A 22,553-nucleotide genomic window follows, 5' to 3' on the forward strand; every position below is an offset into this window, starting at 1 on the left:
GGGGCGGGCAGGCACTGGGAGAAGATTAACTGTTACACCAAGGAGTGAAGACCCCAGAGTCTAGGCACCAAGGGAGTGGATTCCCTTTCTAGAGAGTCTGAGCTGCGGTTTGGTGAGAAGACGCTGAGAGGGGAAATGGAGGCAAGTGTCGGGAAACGGAGTCGAAAACTGCTAGCTAGTGATTTAAATGTCAGGAAACGAGTGTATCCTGTCGAGACCTTAGGGCAAATGACCCCGGGAAGGCAGAGTTCCTTATCATGTGGCGTGGAAGCTACACTTGATTCAGTGCGGGTAGAAAGACAGATGCGGGTTAGGGAGAAAAGGGTGGGGGAGAGGCTGAACGAATATGTTTATTTCCATTATACGTATCTTGTCTCAAAAAAGATACCGTAATCAGTTAACATGTATTTATATCTGTAGGGGCGAGCTACTCAGTTCTGTAAAAGGTAAGCTAGTAGGGCATTTAAGGTGTAGGTCGCGACCCTGTCCAAGAGGAAGGACGAGCCACAAGACTAGCGCAGAGCACGCCATACGACAGACACTGAAGAGTTTGCACTTGCAAGTTAGATGTTATTCTGAACTGCTTTCTCATAGACGTTGGTTGGACCGCCGAAGATTCCCAGCAGCAAAAGGAGACCAGGTGTATGGAATCTGAAAAGGAGTTCCTTCTTCAGCACCACACAGGTGGATAGTACCATAGCCGCCTACCTGGGAAATGTAGGATCCAATCAGGGCATCCAATTGGGAAAGATGGGCATGTTTGTAACTTTGTACTCCACCTAGGTTTGACTTTTTACTTATAAATAACAAGCTATATATGTGTATAAAAGTGATAGATTCATGATTTTGACGTATTTATGTTTATTGTAGCTATGATTGCAAAAATGAAAACAAAACCTAAATGGATGTCAGTCCATAAAGGATGATTGAAAAAAGACCCAACAACATTAACGAATGGTTGAATAAGTTTTCACATATATATGTATATAGACTGCATATTTCTATAAACTGTTTAAAATATGTGTCATAGGTTACATTGGTTAACACTTGCTGAAACTTAATTACAAGAATGAATGGGTGATAAGCAGTGGAAGCATGAGGGTGGGATTTGAAACACAAGGATGGAATTTTTCTCTGTTTTACTTGTTACTGAATACTCAACATGTACAAAACAGTACCGGGCACATTTTACATGTCCCCCCAAATGTTGTGTGACTTGAATTTTTGTTGTGTTGTAACCATGGCCATATGTAAATTCTTCCACACCTAAAAGTACTTAGATTCATAATGACTCACCTAGGATGAGGGCAAAGACATACAAATCCAGTTGTAAACATTTTTTATTTTATTTTATTTTTTATTTTATTATTTATCTTTAAGTTCAGGAACCACTTTATTTGTTCAAAAGAAACACCCCAGTGCAGACTAACTATAATCCTGGCAGTTGTCTGGATGAGGAAGGTGGGAAAGAGAAAGAAAAGCTATGTTGTTCCAGTTAAGTTGCTGTAGAGTTTGACCACATGGTGGACAAGCAGCTACATAGATGGGAAATCTCACCAATGAAAGACTTAAAAGGTTTTTTCATCAGCTTTCCCAACCTTTCTTTGCACGTGGATGCTTTACTCTAGCAGTCTCTGCCCACTGGAATTCTGGGAGGTGTAGTCTAGAGTCCATTCTTTACAGCCCCCTTTTCCCTGTGAAGCAGTAACTCTAAACTCAGGCAATATACTGGAATTGGGGACTCAATACAACCCATCTTCACCAAAAAAAGTAGAGATTCTGTCCCAAAACTGTTCGCCAGAAGGGATCTAGGTTTGGATGGCAATTTTTGTCCTCACCGCTGAATTAGCCTATAGCTGGGGGCTGCTCATTTAGGAAAAGATAAGAAACCCGAGATCTAATGTTCCTGGCCAAAGAAACAAGGACACTTCTGGAACTACTGATTTTGGAACTTTTTTTCCAAGTAAGGTTAAATATTTTGTACCTTCCATTGTCATACCCAGCCCCCCCCCCCAAGAGGTAACCCTAACTGCTATCTAGGGAATTGAAGCATCAATCTTTCTTTGGCTTCTTTAGAGCAGAGTGGGGTCATTGAGTGTGGCAGTTGAGATAGTCCTTCCATGGGACTTTCTAGGGGACAAGGAAAGTATTTAGATAATTCCCCTGGTATAGCAGCCAAGTGTTGCGAGGAAGACAAGTCCTTGACTAGTGTCTGGAAAGAGCCATGAGAGGGAGAATAAAGCCAAGAGTTACTAGCATTGCAAGCCAGAGGCAGAGAACCAGGAGAAGCCAGAGTAAAGGACAATTGAAGATATTTCCTGCCCTTTGAGGTTTAAATGAGTTATCTTAAGAACTCTTTCATGTCAAACTCCTCCACCATAAACACTTTTTGACTCATCTTGACATTGTCATAATACTGAGTATTCTTCTTTTTAAGTGTTAAAATTAGTATGGGGTAAAATATGATCTTTTTTACATTTTGAATTATTCAGTGAGCATGAATTTATAAAGAATCATCTAATGCTTACCATGCATTGTAGCTGAAGGGGCAGAATGATCTGGGCTGGGCAAGAAAGAGGAAGGAAATGACTTGAGGAGGTTAAAAACTTGTGTATGGTGTTAACAGTTTATATGCGATGTCTGCATTATTTCTGAGAAAGTGTTGGATACTAGCCAGTAAAAATGTGCACATGAACTTCTAATAACCTTGATTCTTAGTTCTATGTCAACCCTTTAGTTAAAAGTTACATTCAATGATGCTAATTTGTGAATGTTAAGTTTCTCTAAAATATGAAAGTACTATTTCATGTATTTAAGTAGGATACAAATTCCACAAAAATGATTGGCTATTGGGTGAAAAATTTTCTTGATCGACTAAGGACAGATTGTAATTAAAAAAATCCTGGGAAATATTTTTGTGCATATACATACTCGGTATTCACAAAACCATTGAGTGTTTCAGAGTTGTTAGTCTGATACCATGACTTTCCCATAACCAAAACCAAATGCAGCATGTGGTATTTTTCATGTTTTTCAGCTGCCAAACCACTTTCTTTCTTTTGGTGTCCAATTATAATATTTAGTAAATGTATTACAGTCAGGCAGTAGTGGCATATGCTGTTAATCCCAGCACTCAGGAGGCAGAGGCAGGTGGATCTCAGTGAGTCTGAGGCCAGCCTGGTCTACAAAGTGAGTTCCAGGACTGCCAGGGCTGTTATGCACAGAAAGCCTATCTTGAAACAACAACAAGAACAACAAGAAATGTATTACAGTATGACGTAAAATTTAGAACAGAGATTAGAAGAATTTTCCAAGTCTTAAACTGACATTTGAAAAGTAGTTCAGACATGAATAGAAGCAATACCACAGTAAGAATAACGTGAAGGCAAAGAATGAGCCAATTGTTCAAGCACCTGAGTCTAAGAAGGCAAAAAAGGCTGAGTGTACAGGCATTGCAATTCACTATGTTAACTACTTGTGTATTCATTTTTCTCTTCACAAGGATGCTTACTTAAGAGTTCAGAGTTAAGTAAAAATACATTCTTTGTATGAATCCATTCCATTGTCTACCACATCACTATTTAAAATACTTTTTACCTTTCTCTTTATTTATTCTATGCACCTTTTACATCATATATCTTGATCCCATTCATTTTCCCACTCCTTCACATCTGCCCTCCACCCTTCGCATGCCCCCCACAAATAAAGCAAAATTTAAGAGAAAAAAAGGGGGGAATTTAAAAATCACACAGTGAACCTTTTTGTCCAATATCTTTACTTACAAGTGTGCATTGCAAAAAGCCTTTAGTTTGGTTCAAGGCCTCTGGTTTCTACTACACTCTTGATGCTGGGCCCTCACTGGGACTCTTTTTGATATCCTGTTGTTGCCTTGTGTTGTAGAGATCCTGCAGCTTTGGATTTGTGCGTCAGGTCCCTTTACAAACTCCAGCAGGTGTATGTTGGGGCAGTTCAAGTCTTAACCTAGTTTGGGGCCTGGCAGCTGTAGGATTGGTCTGCCAGCCAGTTCTCCCTTGTCCTCACCACCAGGGTGCGCTCTCCAGCATTGCCGGGGCTAATTTATCTCTTGCAGCCATGAGCGAGGGGTGGAATCGGTTTCACTGCTTTCATGTTCACAGGGGCAGCTCTCTCACACTTACATCATCAGGGCCAGCTCTAATGTGTTGTCCAGGTGAGGCACAGGGGCCACTCTCCTGAGTGCTGCAGCAGCCGGTGAGCGGTAAGGACAGCACTCTTGCTCTTACGACCACAGGGCCAGTTCCTCTGCCTCAGACATTGGCAGGCAGGAGGTGGGAGGGCATCTCTCCTCTGCCCACGCTACCACATGTCTGATGAGCAATGGGAACACTTGCCCTCTGCTCACCTCTGACCACTGGGCAGCTCGGCTGTGCTTCCTAGGTGAGGGCCAGGACTCGTTTCCCGAGTGCTGCAGCTGGTAAGGAGGAGAGTCAGTCTCTGGTCTGTTGCAGGCAGAAAGAGGCAAAGGGTAAGGAAGGGCATCTCTCATCCTCCCACACCACCACATTACAGACGAGTAGTAGGGACGGTTCTACGCTTTCAACTTCGGGGCTGGTTCACTCACACCTCTGCTAGCAAGGTTGGCACTGTCGTGTTCCCCAGGCGAGGTGCAAAGCCTGCTCTCCCAAGTGTTGCAGCTGGTGGGGGGCAGGGACAGCTCTCTTGCTCTTGTGACCTCAGTGCCAGTTCTCACACCTGCCTCAGGCACTGATAGGTGTGGGTGGCGGGTGGTGGGTACAACTCTTCTCTGCCCATGCCATTAAAAGACAGATGGGTGATGGGGACAACTCTCCCTTGTTTACTACTTCAGGATTGGCTCACCCCTACCTGAACCAATGGAGCTGGCTCCCTTGTGCTGTCCAGGCAAGCTGCAGGGATTTCTCTGTCAACTGTTGTAGCAGGTGAGGGTTAGAGGTATATCTGTTCTTATGACCACAGGGCCAGCTCTCCCAGCTGCTTCTGGTGTTGATGGGTGTTTGGGGAGAGGAGGGCATCTCTCTCCTGCCCATGCCACCACAAGACAGATGAGTGACGAAGACAGGTCTTTCATGCTCAGAACTTCGGGGCTGGCTCATCCACACTTGTGCTAACAGGCTTGGAACTATTGTGCTGCTCTGGCAAGAGACGGTGTTTCCCACAGTGGGCTGGGTCCTTCCACACCAATCATACATCAATTGAGAGTTCCTCTTCCCAGAAGACCTAGTCTATGCGAAGTTGAAAAAATATAAAAATTAACTAGCACAAGGAAGTACTTGAATAAAGTACCCTGAATGATTCAATAGATATCTTGAAATATAAGTTTGTAGATGAATATTCTTCAAAAGCATTTAAATGTTATTTATTTCTTTATCTTACGTGTATGGGTGTTTTGCCCATATGTATACATGTGTGTGCAATGTCTGCAAAGTCAGAAGAGGGTGTCAGATCCTCTGGAAGTGGAGTTAGAGATGATTGTGAGCTGCCATAAGGATGATGGGAATGGAACATGGGTCCTCTGGAGGAGCATCCAGTGTTATTAACCACTAAACCATCTCTACAGCCTTTCAACATTCATTGTTAGTATTAATGTATATAAAACTAAGAGACCAACATTAAGTCTTAATATAGTAAAGATTTTATGAGAGATCAGAATGAGATCAAGGTAAGTTTCATTCTTTAAGCACCAAGCAAATATAAGTCAATTCTCCCCATCCTCCCACTCACCTTAAAGTATTATTTCTTAAAAAGGGAATTCATTTGACAAAATCCAACATTCCTTCATGATAAAGGTCTGGGAGAGATCAGGGATACAAGAAAAATATCTAAGCATAACAAAAGCAATTGACATCGAGCTTAAAGCCAACATCAAATCAAACAGAGCGAAACTCAAACCGATTCCACTAAAATCAGAAACAAGACAAGGCTGTCCACTTTCTCCATATCTATTCAATATAGTACTCAATATACTACCTGGAGCAATAAGACAACAAAAAGAGATCAAGGGGATACAAATTGGAAAGAAAGAAGTCAAACTTTTACTATTTGCAGATAATATGATAGTATACACAAGTAACTCAAAAAATTCTACCGGGGACTCCTACAGCTGATAAACACCTCTTCAGTAATGTGGCAGGATACAAGATTAACTAAAAAAAAATCAGTAGCCCTCCTATATACAAATGATAAAAGGGCCGAGAAAGAAATCAGAGAAATATCACCCTTTACAATAACCGCAAATATAATGTATTTTAGGGTAACTCTAAGCAAACAAGTGAAAGACTTGTTTGACAAAGAACTTTAAGTTTCTAAGGAATGAAATCAAATAAGATATTAGAAAACAAAAAGGTCTCCCATGCTCTCGGATAGGTAGGATCAATGTAATAAAAATGGTAATCCTACCAAAAGCAATCTACAGATTCATTGCAATCCCCATCAAAATCCCAACACAAATATTCACAGACCTTGAAAGAATAATACTCAATTTCAAAAAACCCAGAATTGCTAAAAACAACCCTGTAAAATCCTGTACAAGCATCACCTCCCTGACTTTAAACTCTATTACAAATCTATAGTAATAAAAAACATCTTGGTATTGGTATAAAAACAGACATCTGGAACAATGAATAGATGACCTATGAACACCTGATTTTTGAAAAAGAATCCAAAGTGTACGATGGAAAAGGAAAGCATCTTTAAACAAATGGTGCTGGCATAACTGGATGCCAACATGTAGAAGATTGCAAATAGATCCATATTTATCTTCATGCACAAAATGCAAGTCCAAATGCATCAAGGACCTTAACATAAATCCAGTTACATTGAACCTGATAGAAGAGAAAGTGGAAAGTAACCTTGAATGCATTGGCACAGGAGACCACTTCCTAAATATAACACCAGTAACACAGAAACTGAGAGCAACAATCAATAAATGGGGCCTCCCAAAACTGAGAAGCTTCTTTACGGCAAAGGACAGAGTAAATAAGACAGCCTACAGAATGTGAAAAGATCGTCACCAACCCCACATCTGACAAAGGACTGATCTCAAAAATATAGAAAAAACTCCAGAAACTAGACATCAAAATACAAAAGAATCCAATCAAAAAATGGAGTACAGAGCTAAACAGAGAATTCTCAACAGAAGAATCTCAAATGGCCAAAAGACATTTAATAAATTGCTCACATCCTTAATCATCAGGGAACTGCAAATCAAAATGACTCTGAGATACCATCTTACACCTGTTAGAATAGCTACAATTGAAAGTACTAAGGACAGCTTATGTTGGAGAGAATGTGGAATCAGGGGATCCCTTCTCCACTGCTGGTAGGAGTGCAAACTTACATTGCCAGTTTGGTATTTCAGTATGATGATTTCTTAGAAAATTGGGAATCCATCTACCTCAAGACCCAGAGATACCACTCCTGGGCATATACCCAAACAATACTCAATCATGCCACAAGGACACTTGCTCAACAATGTTCAAAGCAGCATTATTTGTAATAGCCAGAGCTTGGAAATAACCTCAAGTGAAGAATGAATAAAGAAAATGCGGCACATTTACACAATGGAGTAATACTCAGCTGTAAAAACAATGACTTGATGAAATTTGCAAGTAAATGGATAAAACTAGAAAAAAAACCACTCTGAGTGAGGGAACCCAGACTCAGAAAAACAAACTCCTAGGTTTTATTGGTGTCATGTTGTTCTTTGTAGTGTTGAGTGTGTTCTTACCTTGTCTACCCACCTTTTCCTCTGATTGGAGTAGTTGGGGCTATCTGTGTCTCCGGTGATCAGTCTTCCAGGTGTCAGTGGATCCAAGGCTTAGATGGTTGCTCCTCGTGGTGCAGTCAGGGCCACAGTTCCAGTCACCCTTTTGGTCTCACTGTGTTCCTGGAGGTTGCTCAGCACTCCTGGTGGGGGGGTCACTCTGCAATACCAGGGGTTGTTTGGGCCTGTTTGCGCAGAGGTCGCTGGCAAAGGCCTGCTCCAGTGGAGATAGCTGGATGAAGCCTGCTCCAGCAGATGTTGCTGGCTCAGGCCTGCTACCTCAGTGGTCACAAATTAATTTGCTTGGTCTGACAGAGGTCTCTGGTTCGGTCCTGCTCCCTCAGTGGTGGCTCTCGTGTACCTGCTCCTGGTCCTGCAGAGCTCTCTGGTTCGGTCCTGCTCCCTCAGTGGTGGCTCTCTTGTACCTGCTCCTGGTCCTGCAGAGCTCTCTGACTTGGGCCTGCTCCCTCAGCGGTGGCTCTCTTGTACCTGCTCCTGGTCCTGCAGAGCTCTCTGACTTGGGCCTGCTCCCTTGGCAGTAGCTTCCTTGTACCTGCTCCTGTGGAGTTCACTGCCTCAGGCTTGATCCTGGGGAGGTTGCTGGCTCAGACCTGTTTCCGTAGATGTCCCCGGTCTGGGCCCACTTCCGCAGAGGTTCCTGGCTTGGGCCTGCTCCGGAAGAACTCTGAATTTGGCATACTCCCTCAGAGGTCTCATACTTGCCAAGAAACAACTTTTAAAGACCTTCATGTTTTTCTCTTTGTCTTCAGTTGTTTTTCTGGGGCTATTATAAACATCAGGAGGAAACTCAGCTTAGAGAAGAAAGGGTTTAAGAGCCAAAGCAAGAATTGAAGATAGAATACAGGAAGGAACTGAAACAGAGACTACAAAGGAATGGTGATTATTGGCTTGCTCAGCTTGCTTTCTATGCAGTTCAGGACCATATGTCCAGGAGTGGTACCACCCACAACAGCCTGGGACCTCCCACATCAATCACTGATCAAGAAAATGTCACACATACACACACACACAACACACACAAACCAATGTGATAGAGGCAACTCCTCAATTGAGGTCCCCTCTTGACTCTAGTTTGTGCCAAGAAGACAAAAAATACCAAGCACATCAATCTAAGACACTACACCTTGAGAACTCCTGCTATGGAAATTATGCTCGATTCTATAGTTTTAAAAGACCTTTAATGTTGTCCAAAACACTCAAGCCCACACAAAGCACAATTTTTATCGTATTGCGTCTGCCACAGGACATTGGGGATTTTCCAAAGTAATAAAACAAAGAAACAAGTCCAATGAGTCCTGGGTACCTTTGAAATGCAAGAGTTGAGAACGGCTTTCTAGAAACTATAGTATCAGTTTGGAAATTCTTAAGCTTGGAAATAAAATACTAAAGTATAGACAGGAGTTCAGAAGTATTTGCTTTGTATTTTGGACATTTCAACTACAATGTGTGCCAGTGAAGTTCCGCTCCGGCCATGGCCATATGGAATTGTAAAACATCTACATGTTCATGTCTTTCCTTTGATTGTTTCTTATTCCTGGAATGGAATCCAAAGGTCTTTCTGAGGTGCACAGGGATAGATGTGTCTAATACAGAAATCTCAACTCTCTTAGACTTTCTTCAGTGATAAAATTTTCTACCTAAAAAGATGACTGTGGGTTTTCAAATGATTCCCGGCCATTAGAAGGATTCATCTAAGATTAAAGCTTACAGTTTCAGTCCTTTATCCATATGCATTGTATCAGCAACCATTAACCATTGGTTATATATTGGTTATGTCTTCATGATGAAGCCCTAATAAAAATCTCCAAAATGTAAAGTTTGTAATTTTTTTTTTGAGACAGGGTTTCTCTGTAGCTTTAGAGGCTGCCCTGGAACTAGCTCTTGTAGACCAGGCTGGCCTTGAACACACAGAGATCCACCTACTTCTGCCTCCCAAGTGCTGGGATTAAAGGCACACAACACCACTGCCCAGCAAATTTACAATCTTTTTTGGATTGCTCAACAAGGGAATGACTTGAAGGTTGTGGTGCCTGGAGAGGGTCTGGAAGCTTTGTTTCTTGTTCTCTTGTTCGTCTCTTCCATTTGACACCTTACTATATGCCTTGTTATGCATTAGGTAATAGGTCAATAAAGATAAAAAAAATTCTAGGTACTGTTTTTGTTTGAGTTTTTGAGACAGGGTCTTTCTACACAGCCCCAACTGTCTTGGAACTCACCATGCAGACCAGGCTTGCCTCAAACTCACAGAGATGCCCCTGCCTCTGTCTCCCAAGTGCTGGGACTAAAGGTGTGCGCCACCACACCTGGCCCTTTCTCTGTACTCTCTAAGCTACCTTGGAAAATTAATAGAGTTCAAAGTGAGTTGTGGGAGCCTTCAAATTGTAGCCAAGTTGGACTGAAGTTGTGGGAAACCAGGCCTTCAAATGGGAGTCATTTTTGTGGGCCTGAGGTGGTAACTTGTGGGGTCTGACTCCAATGCCAGCTAGAGACCGTCAGAACTGAACTGATCAGATAGTTGGTATTCACTGAGTAGTCACTTGCTCTAAAAGACAACTCCCCCATCCTTTTCATGGGCAGAGCTGGAGTATAGCCATACTACTGTATAATTGAATATTTTTTTTCTGATCAGAATCTATTATATTGAAGGAAAACCTTTTGTTTATGTCCAGTAACACAATTTAAAAAAATTCTAAATAATCAGGAGCCCCCCCCAAAACAGAAAGAAACACATTCTTCAAAGCTACTACAGATGTCCAGTACGCATTTCTTTCCCACAGAGGGCTTTTTTTTTTTTAAATATCAGAATTTTTCTATAGTCCTCATAAAACTCTTAGCAGGGAGCTGCTGAGACAGAGAAAGAGCCGGAGGTTTAAAGGCTAACGATAGTCCGTAATTGCAGTTAGCAGGAGTTAGAATTGAGATTCAGAAATGGGATGCTGAGGTTACTCAGCCGTGATTATCTCCTGCAGTCATCCCTAAAGAAGCACTGGACTCTTGTGGCATATCTTTGTTTAGACCCCAATAATGACCTTTTGAAAATCGGATGACCAACTATTCAAGGAGAGCGAGTAAAAGCTTTTCCCAATTCGGTTACCTCTCTAGAAGAATATTTAAGCAAAAATAAGTAAAATTTTACTACTCTTAAGCCTCTTAGTTTATAGAATGCAGATATACATTTTATGCATATAACATATGACCACGCATGCACAATTGAAAAAGTCTTTTAAAAATAGGAAGAATGTAGAATGAGTAAACTGGATGTGAATTTCTTTTCTTTTTTTAGCTTTTATTTTATTTTATTTTGTTATAGTTTTTTATTATTTATTTATTTATTAAAGATTTCTGTCTCTTTCCCCCCACCACCTCCCATTTCCCTCCCCCTCCTCCAATTAAGTCCCCCTCCCTCGTCAGCCCAAAGAGCAATCAGGGTTCCCTGCCCTGTGGGAAGTCCAAGGACCACCCACCTCCATCCAGGTCTAGTAAGGTGAGCATCCAAACTGCCTAGGCTCCCACAAAGGCAGTACGTGCAGTGGGATCAAAAACCCATTGCCATTGTTCTTGAGTTCTCAGTAGTCCTCATTGTCCTCTATGTTCAGCGAGTCTGGTTTTATCCCATGCTTTTTCAGACCCAGGCCAGCTGGCCTTGGTGATTTCCCGATAGAACATCCCCATTCTCTCAGTGTGTGGGTGCACCCCTCGCAGTCCCGAGTTCCTTGCTCATGCTCTCTCTCCTTCTGCTCCTGATTTGGACCTTGAGATTTCTGTCTGGTGCTCCAATGTGGGTCTCTGTCTCTGTCTCCTTTCATCGCCTGATGAAGGTTAATATTCAGGAGGATGCCTATATGTTTTTCTTTGGGTTCTCCTTATTTAGCTTCTCTAGGATCACTAATTATAGGCTGAATGTCCTTTGTTTATGGCTAGAAACCAAATATGAGTGAGTACATCCCATGTTCCTCTTTTTGGGTCTGGCTTACCTCACTCAGGATAGTGTTTTCTATTTCCATCCATTTGCATGGAAAATTCAAGAAGTCCTTGTTTTTTACTGCTGAGTAATACTCTAATATGTATATATTCCATACTTTCTTCATCCATTCTTCCATTGAAGTGCATCTAGGTTGTTTCCAGGTTCTGGCTATTACAAACAATGCTGCTATTCTATATGCTATTATTTAATGCATTTTTTTTCCTCACAGAGATCTGTTGGTATGTTTCATTGTTACTGGAACATGGTGAGTACTTTCAATGATCATGTCTTAAATAACATGACAAGAACAGCAGTCAGGCTGAAGTTGGCTGTGGGTCAGAATGATGAGGATTGGACTTCAAGATGAGATGGGGGAATAAAACATAAGGAACATGGGATTTGCCATAGCTGTGGAAGAAGCTGAGCCCAGGCAAGCATGGTGTGTCTGAGCTGTTTTGTGATGTGATGTTTTCTTTTTGATATGCCTTTGGTTATTTGTGATAACCCTTGTAGGGAGGTGGTTGTTTTACCCATTATTTTATGGACAACCAATCTGACTCTTATGACACAGATTCAAGCTATTTTTTATTTATAGCTGACCATGGTTCTTGTCTTCAGAGAATTTAGAGAAATGCATTAGAAACTCAGGACTATGCTCCAGACATTGTACTTAAGAAATTATGCTAGTCTGAGGGGTCTGTGTTATTAAAGTACCACCTACATCTTTTTCAATTTATTTTATATGTATGAGTATGCCTTTGCACAAATATATGATGTGTGCACATGTGTGTACATGTTTGTGTGTGTGAATGCCTGTGGAGACCAGTAAAAATATCAGATCTCCCTGAAGATGGAGTTACAGGCATTGTGAGTACATAATTTGGGCTCTGGGAGCACACTTGGGTCCTCTGGAAGAGCATCCAAGTGAGTTGGATCCTATATCCAGTCCACACCCACAATTGTCAATAATATATTTATTATAGGCATTGGTCTGCTTCTTTAAGGAGTTATGTGAAGAAGTCTAAACTGAGTGGTATAATTTTTATTTATCCCAGAATATTGATTGTATGACCCATACTTTCATGAAGTTCTTTGTTTATCTCTTCATAGGTTTCTGTAAATAAAAGATTTTCCCTTTATTGTTTACTAATATTATTATCTTTTTGGCAGAAAGTTGATAGAGAAAAGGAATTAAGTGTGAATTCACTCTGGATCTGTAAATGCCTACAGTTCACACTTGCGATCACCTTTTCCTGTTGGAGGGAGGGACTGCTTGTTTGCCCCAGCTGCCCGGCTAGTTTAGCCCTGAAATAATAACACAGAAACTGTATCAATTAAATCACTGCTTGGCCCATTAGCTCTAATTTCTTATTGGCTAACTTTTACATCTTAGTTTAACCCATTTCTAGTAATCTGTATTACTAGAAATTACTAGAAATAGTATCACCACAAAGTCATGACCTACCAACAAAGTTTCAGCACGTCTGTCTCTGGTGGCAGACCCATGGCGTTTCTGACTCTGCCTTCTTCCTCCTAGCATTCAGTCCAGTTTTCTCTGCCTACCTAAGTTTTGCCCTCTCGACAGGCCAAGGCAGTTTCTTTATTCATTAACCAATAAAAGCAACACATAGACAGAAGGACCTCCCACACCATTTGTCTTTGTTAGAACGTGAGCTATGTTCATTTTATGACATAAAGGATCACACACACACAAACAATACAGTCTACTTTTTGAATGAGCACCTTAATGCAGCACTGTCAGAGAGATCTTGGGCCTTGGCACCAGGTGGATCCAAGCTTCAATCCCGTTTCGGCAGACTTTAGAGAGGTTCTTTTCCGTCATGCCTCACTTTACCCTTCTGCAAAATCTAGATGATGGTGGTTTCCTTGGATGCTCAGTCTGAGTTCTATAAACAGAGCTCTCTGTATGGACACTATAGGGGTCACTGGGAAACAATATCTGCACCCCGGCATCTATGGAAGGGTGGCTATGCAGGATCCTGAAGGACACAGAGGAAACTTTCTCTTATTTTTGCCTTTTACCTATTTTTTCTTTCTTTCTTTCTTTCTTTCTTTCTTTTTTTTTGTGCAGTGTTAAAACATGAGCACCTCACTGACTGACTTTGCTGTTACCATGGTGATCCAGGTTCATTTTAGGAGTGACAGGACAGATTGGTCTTAAGAATTGTGAAATCTCACACTCTAAAAATAAGGACTAGGAAGTCACAGCGGTACTGACAATGGGAGGATGGGTAGAATTTTTGCCGTCTCGCAGCGACACAGAATCAGAAAAGCCATGGTTAGTCAGGCATGCTGCCAGATTTATGGGTCTTCAGGTTTATCAGGGAATAGTTGTGTGAGTGATAAGTCATACGCATGCCATCAACTGTGGCATTTCTTTCTCTTTGGATTCTTTTTACACTTCATGTCTTCCCTCCTGTTCTGCTCCTTTCTACCATCAAACATCTGTGCCTAGGCCATTAATTCTTACTATATAGACACAGCCATAATTTAACGGGTGTTAAACACGACGATTCCTAGAGCATGATTTAAGAAAATTTTCAAATAAGAAAAGGTAGGATGTATGTATTCATTATCCAACCACAATAGGTCTCAATTTCTGGCTAACATGTATTCCCATTCAATTTTACCTTGTTTATGTTTCTTTCTTCTTAAAATTGTTCTCTGAGAACTTCATACGTTTGTAGGCTATGTTTTCATCACGCATATCCATTGCTTTCCCTTCTACTTCCTACTCCCACTGTCCCGGTTCCCCTCCTATTTCTGTATCTTCTTCTGTGACCTGCTGGGTTTAATTAGGGATGCTGCAGGACTACAAGTTGGGGATTATTTACCAGAGTGTATGCAAGTTAACAGAGGATGTGCCAACGAAAAACATTATTCCTTCTCCACCAGCAATAATTAACTCACCATGGCTCCTCAGGGAGGGGTAAGATCTTAAGAGCATCCTATCCATGATGGGTCCAATCCTGTGCAGGTTTTGTGTGGGTAACTATAGCTATTGTGACTTCATGATACAACAGCCACATTGTGTCTAGGAGACAACATTTCACTCCCCCTCATCTTCCAGCTCTTATATTCTTCTGTGATGTTCTCTGAGCTCTCTGAGTTGTGTTATATAGGGCTGGGCACTCACCAGTCACTCATTCTTGACACTTCGATCATTGTGGGTCTGCATCAACTGTTGCCAATGCAAGTAGCTGCTCCTCACAGCAAGGGAGAGAACGGCACAATTTGTAGGTATAGGCATAGGTATTCAGACGACAAACAACAGGAGTCTATCTCCTCACACCTCAGGAATTATGACCTTCCCAACCAGGCACGGGAGCGTTACGGTTTCAGGCATGAATTCCCTCTTAGATATGACTCCAAATTCTGACCAGAAAGCAATTAGTTAATCCAATAAAGGTCTTGTTAGTATTGTACCAGTGGGCCCATGTGCATGGCAGGTCAGTATTCTCATGCACAGGGTTTCCCTGCTGGGCAAGAGACCTTTGATGACTTTGCTCTGCCAGCAGCCTGTTCAGCGCCACATACTATGAAAGTTCACCTCAAAGAGGAAGCTTCAAGTTCAGTTTCAGCTAGATTTTTCTATGCCCTGCAAACAAATACGTGGTGTCTTCAGCAATGGGATCTTAGCGTTCAGTTCAGCATCGGTCTTTTGGGATGCTTCTGGGATTTCCCTGGCCAACAATGCAGAGGGAAGTGCCCTGCACCTGATACTGCAGTTTCCATGTGCAAACTAATGGCTTCTGGGAACCACATTACCTATCCATGCAGGATGCCTCACATATCCTTTAAAGGCTATACTTTTAATCAGCTTATAAAAAGGCTTTCTTATATTTCCTAAGTGTTAACCCTCCCACCACCCCTCTTCTCCTGTCTTGATCCCTGATGAACTCTTTCTAACTGACTTGTCTCTGATCCTTTCATCACTTGTGTTCTGTGATTGCCCACTTTAATGGATTCTTCTCGCTCCTTCATGACCTCTTGCTAGCTTCTTGGCCTCTACAGACACTTCAAGTTAAGCTTGTACGTTCAAAACTTTGACGCTGGGATCCTCATATGAAAGCACATACAGCATTTGTACTGTTGAGGCCAGGTTTTCTCATTTTTATTGTAAGTTTTGTGATTTTATATTTCTTTACAGCTGAATCGAGTAAATGTGTAAATGTTTGTGGCACATTTTCATCATCTGTCCTTCAGCTGGTGACACCTCAACAGACTCAGTTTTCTAGAGATTGTGAAGGGGGCACCAGTGAACATGGGTTTGCGAGGACCTCTGCATTGGGATGTAGAATCCACTGGGTGTATAACTGGGAGTGGAATATCTAGGTCATATTGTATTTCCATTTTTGTTTTTTGAGAAACCTTTACACAGAGCTCCATGGCAACTAAACTGGCCTACGTTTTCCACCAATACTAAATAAGGATTCCTTTTCCCACCCTCCTGCCAGCATTTGCTGTCATTTCTTCTTGATGACAGCCATTCTGGGGTGAGTCTGAAGCTCAGTGTACTTTTAATTTGTATTCTCTGATGACTAAAGCTGTTGAACACTTTAAAAACATTTATTAATTATTCCCGTTTCTTCTTTTGAAGACTCTGTTCAGTTCTATAGGTGACTTTTTGATTGGGTTCTTTGCTTTCTTAGTGTTTAATTTTATGAACTGTTTGTATCTTTTTTAGATATTAAACCTCTGGATAGCGAAAAAATATTTTCTCTTATTATGTAGACTGCTCTTTACTTGAGTAACTAACTGTCTTCATGGAGTACTGAAGCTGTATAATGTCAGGAGGTCTCATTTTCAACGGTTGGCCTTACTGAGTGATGTAGTCCTGTTTAGACTGCCCTTATCTATGCCAATATCTTTAAGTGTACTTGCTACTTGTTCCTTATTGGTTTTAGAAACTGTGGCCTCATGTTGAGGAGTCTGACTCATTTGGAGTTGAGTTCTGTGCAGTGTGAGAGAGAAGGATCTACTTTCATTCTTCTACATATAGATGCCCAGTTTCCCCAGAACCACCTGTTGAAGACACACTTTTTCTCTTGGGTACATTTTTGATGTATTCGCCCCAAATCAGGTAGGTGTACTTACATCTGGAGCTTATGTTGTATTCAGTTTATCTGTTTTTGTGCCAGGATCTACATGCGGAACATTTTATTAAGGTTCTGTAGTGTCTCAGATGAGGTCTGGTGCTATTTCTTTTCTCTTTTTCCTCTTTAAATTCAGGACTGCTTTGGCTACTCATAGTATTTTGCACTGTGCATGAAACTGGAGATTGCTTTTTCTATTTCTGTAAGGAATGACAGTGGGATTTTGACTGGGAATGCATTAGGTCTGCAGTCGGGTATTGGCAGCATGGCCAACATCATCCACAACATTATCTCTTTGAATCCACTGGCACTGAAGGTGTTTCAAACTCCCATTGTCTTCTAGTTCTTCTTTATATATTTTAAAAAGTTTCTTGGTGGAGGTCTTTTACTTCCTTGATTAAGTTTGTTTCAGGAATTTTATTCATTTTTCTTTTGGAAGTGGTTGTAAGAGGGATTGTTTCCCCAATTTTCTTCTCAGTATGTGCGTTGTTACTGGTGTAGACGGTGATTCCTGATTCTTATATTACTTTGTATCCTGTTATGATGCTGGAGGTGTTTGTTACCTCTAGAAGTTTTCTGCTGGAGTCTTTAGGGCCTTTCCATTGTAGTTAATCTGATCCAGAAATCCCTCACAGGTGTTCCCAGAGGCTTGTCTCTTAATTACTTCCAGATCCAGTTAAACTGTCAATCAACTTCCACACACATCCACAAGACTCTGGTCCATTTCCCTCCCTAACAATATCCAGTTCTCCCGACTAGTCCGTCAGTATATATTTACCTTCTGCGATTCTATGAATTGTAGCTTGGTTATCATTGACTTAATAGCTAATATTCACATGCAAGCAAACACATACAATACTTGTCTTTATGAATATGGGCTATGTCACACAGGATGACTCTCTTTTCTATCCATTTATTTACCTGTAAGTTTCATGATGTTATTTTTCTCAAATATTGGGGATTAAGTGGGGAGGGGAGTGGGAGTGAGGGACCAAATATGAGGAGAGAGAGCTAAGGTTGGGGGCCATTTGAAGGGTATGGAAGTGTAGAAGCCTAATGCAGCGGAGGTTTCCTGGAATATATACATATGTACTGCCAATATAAATGAAATCTCTGAATAATGGTGGAGACAGAGTCCCATCTGGCCATCTCTAGTCACCAAATGAAGCTTCCAGTACTGGGATTGTGTTGCATATAATTGAGTTGTTGGCCATTGGCGTCCCATGGAATCCTCAAGCAACCCAGCCTGTTGCAGAGACTGTTGGTGGCTGAAGACAACACCTATACAACTTGTTGAACACAAAGAAGTTGAGCTGGTTCCTGCATGGAGCAAGGCTCCACCACCAAATTTTAGGACCTTTGGTAAAGGACAGCAGTCTGCATGCTACCAAAAGAGAAATGTAAACACCGAAACCACCCACAAACCCCCTTACAACAGTGTCCTACCTGCATGATATTCTTGGGCACAAAGCTTGTGAGAATAACCAACCAATATCTGATTTGACTTAAGGCCCACTCCATGATATGGAATCCATACTCAATAGTATTTGGGTGACAAAGAACCAGGCACTGGACAGCCCAAGAACCTAGGGTAAAACCGAATAATACCAGTTCAAATGAAAGCAGACATGCAGTAAAATGATTCCTGGTGACATTCTGCTATATTCACACATCCATCACCAGATAAACTTTCTCCAGTAGCAGATGGGAACAAATAGAGACTCACAGTCAGACATCCTGCAGAGAATGAGAGACTTTGGAGCCTCAACCCTAAATAGGATGTCTTTCTCAGTTCCCTCCCCCCAGGGCACAGGAAAAGCCACAGATGAGGAGGAGGAAAGAATGTAAGAGTCAGGGGGAATGGAGGACACCAAGAAAACAAGGTCCTCGAAATCAACATGATTAAAGCTCATATGAGCTCACAGAGATTGAGGCAGCACACACAGGACCTGCAGGGGTCTAAATTAGGTCCTTTGTGTAGATATTGTGACTTCTAGTTTAGTGTTTTTGTGGGATTCCTGAGTGTGCAAATGAGTGGATCGCTGAATCTTGTGCCTTCTCTTGGGCTCATTTTCTTCTTTTTGTTTGTCTTGTTCAACTCCGATGTGACAGTTCTTGTTTTATTTTACACACACACACACACACACACACACACACACACACACACATTTTTGAGGCAGGGTTTCTGAGTGTAACCCTAGATGTCCAGGAACTCACTCTGTAGGCCAGGCTGGCCTTGAAGTCACAGGGATTTACCTGCTTCTACCTCCCGAGTGCTGGGTTTAAGGCACGCATAACCACTGCTTGGCTTATTTTATATTTTATTGTTATCCATTTGTAATGGCTGTTCTTGGATGTCAACTTAATTACATCTGGAAGTAAAACATCAAAATGGAGTGCACACCCATGAGGATTTTTTTTTTTTTTTTTTTTTTTGCTTAATTTGAAGTAGAAAGATCTACTTCTAATACGGATCTTTGAATGAGGAAGATATACATGCCTTTAATCCAGATCTCTCAAACTGGGAAAAAACCAGGCCTTTAATCTGGATTTTGGGACAGGAAGACATATCTTTAATTTGGTACACACCTTCTGCTGGAAGTCTGTATAAGAATATGGAAGAAGGAAGCTTTTGCTCTCTGTTTGCTTACCCTTGCTGTCTCATCAAGTTCATTTCTCCACTGGCATTAGATTGTAAATCATTGTACTAAATCATACATACATACATATATACATATTCATACCACAAACTCAGTTACTCTAGAGAACCCTGACTAATACACCCCCAAAGGCTTACTTGTTTTCTAATGAGAGACAGGATTACATTAATATCAGCCCAACACTGAGTGCCAATTGCAACTTCTAGCAAAAAAGACAGTTAACTCCTATATGATATTTGACATTTGTACAAGAAACTGTTTTGAAGATTAACCACTGAAATGGCACCATTTGCTGACATATATACACTCTTAATTCATGTTCCAGAACACATGCACTCCAAGTCTTTGCCAAGACTCTGACCTTAAAGTTTTTGCCTCAGTTTTGTCTCAGTCTCTGGGATGAACATGCATGTACGTGGAGGATTGTTTAAAGGATCATTTCCTGAGATTGTGTGGTGTGTGTGTTCTCACATTTCCTAGTTTTATGAAGACAGATGGTTAGAGTACTATATATGTCTCCTATTGTCTTGATAGTCACTGGGATGAGGGTCTTTTTCATGTTGTGGTAAAGGCTTAGTTCCTTTCCCCAGATTTGTTATGAGATTGAACACTGTGCTATAAAATCTAAGACTGCATCATGGAAATATTTTGTTGAGTGTCTTCCATATAAAAATGCATACTAGTCAATACCTTACAACAATTAAAGTCCAAGAGAGCTTTATTTACTCCATAGAAAGGTGGTTTGGGGAGAGTTGATATAAATTTCATAAATGATATCTCTTGGGTTTCAATGCAGGTAGCCTAGAGATGACATTATGCCAGGTATTGTGGAGAGTTTGCAATGCTGGTGTGGGTCCTAGCTTTTATCCTTATAAATTGTGTTGCTTTTGACACATTATTTAATGTCTCTGAACTTGCTGTCTCAACTGTAAGACAGAGGGAATAATAATGATAATAGTTACCTCATTAAATTGAGCGAACCAGATGAGATTAAAATAAGGGAGCACCATTTCACTGGGCTTACCGAACCTTAAGTATTGGAAAAAACTTACAGATCATTCTGTAGAGTCTTTGCAAACTTATCTGATAACTATTTAAATAAATCCAAGCATTAACTTGGATTTATAATCCCTCCTATGTGTGATAAAAGTATCCTTTTTTGTTTTTTTTTAATTTTATTTATTTTTATTGAGCTCTACATTTTTCTTTGCTCCCCTCCATGCCTCTCCCCTTCCCTTCAACCCTCTCCCAAGGTCCCCATACTCCCAGTTTACTCAGGAGATTGATAAAAGTATCCTTTAAAGAAGCAGGAAGTGGCTGGGCAGTGTTGGAGTATGCTTTAATGCCAGCACTCTGGAGGCAGAGGCAGGTAGATCTCTGTGAGTTTGAGACCAGCTTGGTCTACAGAGTGAGTTCCAGGACAGCCAGGATTGTTTCACAGGGAAACTCTGTCATGAAAAATCAATTACCCCTCCCCCGCAAAAGAGAAAGAAACAGGAAGTGACTTGATTCAGAATAAATTATGTACACAGGATTTACATTTTAGCCTCATAATATTTCCATAATCAAATTGTATTCTGGTGTTTCACTCTGTTGGGACTCATTTAGGAAGAAACTTCTATCAGTTTCTGTGAGAGCACCACTGCTAAATGTTAGGAGGCTCTCCAGGGCTTGGTGACCATGCCCAGCTCTCCATGGCCCATTGCAGCCAGGCAACAATAAACCAGGACTGTGACTGTTGCTGTAAGGAGGAGGAGGCGCTGATCCAGGACTACCAGTTCCAAACTGATGGTGTCAGTAGTGGCTTTTAAAATAGTTTACTTTAAGATCGTTTGACCTCAGCTTCACTTAATCCTACTAGGTCATGTGGATGTGAGCAGAAAATGTAAGAAGGGGTGAGTGACACCCGGATCTCCAAGTAGGTGTGTCTTCGGTAGTTCATTTCACAAAATAATTTATCTGAAAACACAGAAGAAATCTAGTGACTGCAATGCAGATCTGGACCAATGTGTCCTTGGCTTTGTGAGTCTGGAGACCATCTTGTCACCACAGCCCGTGCGCATGGTGTTTCTCATGTTCTTTTTCTGGTGGTGGCTCTGGTCCCTTTTATTGTCTGCTGGGTGTTTGGAATATTTTGCAGATGATGCTGTAGCATCAGAGACAGTGCTATTACACAGTGACTGTTTCCTTTCTTCTTAATATTTACTTAACATTTTAAATCTTTGAAATTTTGTAAGTGCAGGTAAGGTATTTTCTCATTTTCGTCGTACCACCATCTCTCTTATGGTTCCCACTCCCGTAGAACCCCTTCTTTTCACAAGTCCCTTTCTTACTTTTTTTGGGACCCTTTGAGTTTAATTAGGATTGCTTGCGTGAGCATGGGTGAAGGATTATATCTGCATCACTGGTATGAAGCCAAATTGGTCATGGTTTTGATGTGTTCTTGGATTTGAGTTGTAAGTATTTTATTGAATATTTTTGCATCTATGTCCATAAAGGAAATTGGTCTGCATTTTTTATTTGTCTTATATTTGTGTAGTTTGGGTGTTATGGTTACTGTGTAATCATAAAATGATGGCAATGTTCCTTCTTTTTCTACTTTGTGAAATAATTTGGGATGTATTGGTATTGGCTCTTTGAAAGTCTGGTAGTACTCTCTGCTAAAACTCTCTGTCTCTGGGTCTTTTCTTTCTGTTTGTTGAGGGAGGGATTTTTAATGACTGCTTCCTTAATGAACTGGCACAGAGACAAGTTACTAGTGGTTATGGCATGAAAAAGAAGGATTTATTGCCTTTAGCTCCTCAGGGAGGGGTGGGGCCTCATGAGTGTGTCATTCATCTTTGGTAGAATGTTGATGGGCCTCATCTTGTGCATGTCTTGTGCAGGTAACAAGTGCTGTGAATTCAGGAGTGCAATGGCCACTTCATGTTCTGAAGACAGCATTTGACGGTGCTCCTCTTCATTTTCTGCCCCTTTACACAGTGTTCTTTAAACTTTGGAGAAGGTTGTAG

General features: G+C 41.2%; 1 protein-coding gene across 4 annotated transcripts in view; it reads left to right on the forward strand.

Moving 5' to 3' along the window:
• Plek (pleckstrin) overlaps positions 1 to 22,553 on the forward strand; it is an 83,108-nt gene that overhangs the window by 745 nt on the left and 59,810 nt on the right. The window contains exon 2 of one of the 4 annotated variants that reach the window (XM_041669692.1): positions 595 to 684. The exons of 2 other annotated variants lie outside the window; for them this stretch is intronic. The gene's annotated coding sequence lies outside the window, so the exon portion shown is untranslated. Of the gene's footprint in view, positions 1 to 594; positions 685 to 16,762; positions 16,870 to 22,553 lie in introns of those variants that run through there. One more of the 4 variants, XM_041669693.1, reaches the window with a different exon arrangement.

This window comes from Microtus oregoni, unplaced genomic scaffold (assembly GCF_018167655.1).
Source record: "Microtus oregoni isolate MIOR12 unplaced genomic scaffold, Mior012 000019F_ref0000042, whole genome shotgun sequence".
NCBI lineage: Eukaryota > Metazoa > Chordata > Mammalia > Rodentia > Cricetidae > Microtus > Microtus oregoni.